This window comes from Lissotriton helveticus, chromosome 6 (assembly GCF_964261635.1).
Source record: "Lissotriton helveticus chromosome 6, aLisHel1.1, whole genome shotgun sequence".
NCBI lineage: Eukaryota > Metazoa > Chordata > Amphibia > Caudata > Salamandridae > Lissotriton > Lissotriton helveticus.
In genome coordinates this window covers 1,671,877,945-1,671,881,802 of record NC_136067.1, presented here as the reverse complement: position 1 = coordinate 1,671,881,802, position 3,858 = coordinate 1,671,877,945, and the positions used below count along the sequence as shown (strand labels likewise).

Genomic DNA, 3,858 nt, shown 5'->3' with positions numbered 1-3,858 from the left:
CTTTGACTGCTATCCCACACTGTTTTGTGTCTGCCCACCCTGAGAAGAGAAGAGAGTTCTGAATTTAGAGTACTCCGCCAGTGTTGGGCTAGGAGTTTAGAGAAGCCGATAATTTGGTGACCTTACGCTCCAGAAATTCCACTGGAATTTCTTCTTGAACTTGCCCATGGTCATAAATGCCACTGGCTTAGGGAATGGGTGGCAGCTGGAGCAACATCGATTGTGATCCTGTACGAAGATGGATTTCTGCTACAGTTTGAGGACTTTTGGGGGCATTATGATTTACGGCGGGGATACTACCTGTTGCATAGGGCCCTCACGGCAGCGATCCAAAAGCATTGAGGGTCAGGGCTATCGGAACCTTCAGTTTTAGGAAAGTGTCAATATCTAGTTGCTTTCTCAGGCAACTTTAAGGCAGTCATGTTCTTGTACCGACGACTTTGTGGTGAGGTATTTTCCCCCCTACCTAATTTACGATTGCACTGAGAAAAAGATCTGGGGGTCCCCACAGAAGAAAAAGTCTGGGATGACTCAGTGGCTCACTTTCCCAAAGAATCTAGGAATGCCCAATTTCAATTGATCCATTTTTATATACTTCAAAGGGCATATCTCACAGCAGGATGGGTAAACGTTACCATGTGACGGAGGCTGCTAAATGCTACCACAGTGAGGAATCAGGGGCCAAATTCCTTGATATGTTCTGGAGCTGTCCAGCGCTGGGAGACTACTGGAGGGCAGTGATGGATATCCTGGCTGAAGTGACCGAGAAGGAGGTTCACTGTACACTGGGGCATTGTTTAATACACTGGTTCCCACACACCTCTAAGACTAAAGTGACCAGCAGGTTCCAGGATCTGGCGCTCCTCCAGACACTGGCAATCCTCGAGGGGGCCCACCGTGGAGGGTTGGAAAAGGGAGGTTATACGCTGGACGGACTATGAGGGGGCTGTACGCCTGAGAGAGACCAGACGAGGCCGAAGATCCACGAAGGCTGGCAGGGCGTGGGGGCATTAGTAGAAGAGTTGAAACACCCTGATTCCTACTCCCTGGAGGAAGCACTAGACATGCCCTGATTATGCAGGTAGCACTCCTGAACACCACTTGGGAATCCCGTTCTAAGGTCATGCAGTCTTACTTAGTAAGAAGAAATGGAGAGGGGTCACAGGGACTAGATGGCATGGAATGACATGGGACACTATCCTACACCCTCTTAACGTTGTGTCTGCAACAATACTTGATTGTCTTCCTATAGTCGGTAACTGACCCAGCCATGGCACGCCTGGAGGGGGTGGGAAGAGGTTGAGTTTAGACTGTTTATTATAGTTTAGTTCGCAGTATATAGACCAAGGGATCTTTGCTTACATATTGCTGGGGAATGCTCAGGTTAATGAATACTTCCAACCATGTACTTTTCATATAGATTGCAGGGCTAGCATTATACCATACCTGGCCCAACCAGGGGGTGTGGGGGTTGTCTTGACTCTCAGTTTGATTGGATTTATAAACATGTAATTATCTATTCTTTTCCTATTGTACCAAGGACCTGGTTCTCACTTTGTAAACAACAAAAATGTGTATAAGAAATAAATGCTTAAAAGGTTACACAGGTGGGTGGCACAATCAGTGCTGCAGGCCTATGAGTAGCATTTGACTTACAGGCCCTAGACACACCTAGTGCACTTTACTATGTACTTAGTAGCAATTTAAATAGGCCAATTATTGATAAACCAAATGCCATTACAATTTACATAGGGAGCACTTGCACTTTAGTACTGGTCAGCAGCGGTAAAGTGCCCAGAGTCCTAAAACCAACACAAACTAAATGCAGCACACACTCAAAAACAGGAGATCAGAAGCAAAAAGACAGTTTAAATCAAACTAAAAGACGTCAGGTCCAACACACACTAACAGAAACTATGCGCTGCCGGAGGCACACAACAGACTGCAATCACGTTACCCACTTTAGAGTTCGCTACACCCACTTTTTTTTTTTTTTTTTTTTTGCTCAAATAAAATTTATTAAAAACAAGGACACTACAATTGGCATTTTATCTCCGTATTTTTCTTCTCTCAATGTAGCCACATGCGAGTGCTTGGCAGTATTCATATCCTAGCAGTCTTCCATTATTGCCACGCACACAGGTACTTGGTACACCAAAATAGTATGTGGTGCCATCTCCTTCATGTTGGTCAACATTGGTGCCCGGGTGCAAATAATCAGCAAAGCAAATGTTTAACTCATGCTCACACGTTTTCCATTAAATACTGTATAACTCATTTTGCTTAAATTCAATGGCAGTTTGAATACTACACATCACAACACAAGACATTCCTCTGCCAATACCATATTATCTTCACCAATACTAAAAAGCTGTTGAGAAATGCACTGAAGATAACAATATGCAATAGTATTCTGTTCTTTTGGAACTTGGGGAGGCAGTGTTTGTAGTTGTTGGTGCTATTTTCTTTGCAACTTCCAGGTTAAATATGCTTCCACAAATTATGGAAGGAAACTGGTGTGATTTTTTTAATGTAATTAACGAAGTGCAGTCTCTCTCGCTCTCATATACGATGGAATGCTACCAGTAGAGGTCCATTGAAACTTCAGAGGTTTGTAGTGAAATTCAAGTCACTTCATAGCAAAGCTCATCAAGAAGATAATATGTACTTTTTAATAATATTTGCGGATCCTCTGGTGTTTACTGCTGGCTGACCCCCATTCGTTGGTGGTCTGCTTCTGGTTCATCTTCTTCAACATCAGCATTATAGTATTCGAGTGCATCATCGTCTACATCTGGAAGACCAAGTAACGGTCTGAATGACTTGGAGACCTTTTCCAGTATTTCATGTAGTGTCTTTTTGCCACAGGAAGAGATGTAGTCTTGCGCAAGCTGCAGAAATGGCAAACAGTCCTCACTTTCACTCCACACGTGGAAGGTCTCCCCGCCGCCGGTGTCGGACACAGCACGTAGAAGGAGACCACTGGGTCGGCGTAGAAGTCCATGCGCCGCTCCGTCTCTTCGGCGGCGATAAGCTGGAAGGGGGTGTCGGAGCACCAGCCATCCGCCGCGTCGGCCAGCTGCTGGAAGTCCATGGTCGGGCGGGGGGTGAGGGGCCGTCAGCCTACACTAGTGTAGGCTTTACACTTTACACTTTACACCCACCTTTTTCAAGGCAATACAGGTTGGTAAAGTATCATATGGTTATACTAATAATGTAATACGTGTTTGTGCTGTGCACTTGATGACACACTCAAAAGTCACACAATAATCCGTGACTGAATGACTAAACTGTCTTCCTTCTTTATGGGCAAAATATTGCAAAAGTTGCATATGATGCTTTGTAATGTTTTAGGGCTTGAAAGAACTAACAAGAGGAAAGATATAACACACAAAAGAATCGTTGACCCAGCAAATGTCCACCAAGTTTTATTACGACCGACATGCTTTTTAGGTGTCAGCCACAGACAACTGTAGCTGTTTCTAGCAAGCACTATTGTTCCCAATGCATCATATATCAATTGTCTGTTCTTTATTTTTTGACTTTCCTCCCTATTCTTGTATATGTACTGCAGAGCTGCATTTCGGTCTCATAGTGTTCAGCTTGGAGACGTTGTATCCTCACATTGCCTTCTTAATGAGACTCTCTATTATTTTATATTCAGAACTTCATGGGAGTGCGTGTTTGCTTGCTCTCACTCTCTGTTTTCCTTCTACCACCTTGCATGCTCTTCCAGCCCCCCTACCCAATGCTCCTTGTTCTGCTCCCTGTTATTTTATATTTTTGGAGTTTTCTTTTACTCGACCTGTGCAGCTGGTAACTGCTGCCGGACTGCTCCACTACCAGCACGTACTACTT

At 44.4% G+C, this 3,858-nt stretch overlaps 1 pseudogene; it reads right to left on the bottom strand.

The window, feature by feature from the left end:
• Positions 1-2,421: 2,421 nt before the first annotated feature.
• On the bottom strand, positions 2,422-3,109 carry LOC144761859 (maturin pseudogene; annotated as a pseudogene).
• Positions 3,110-3,858: the final 749 nt, after the last annotated feature.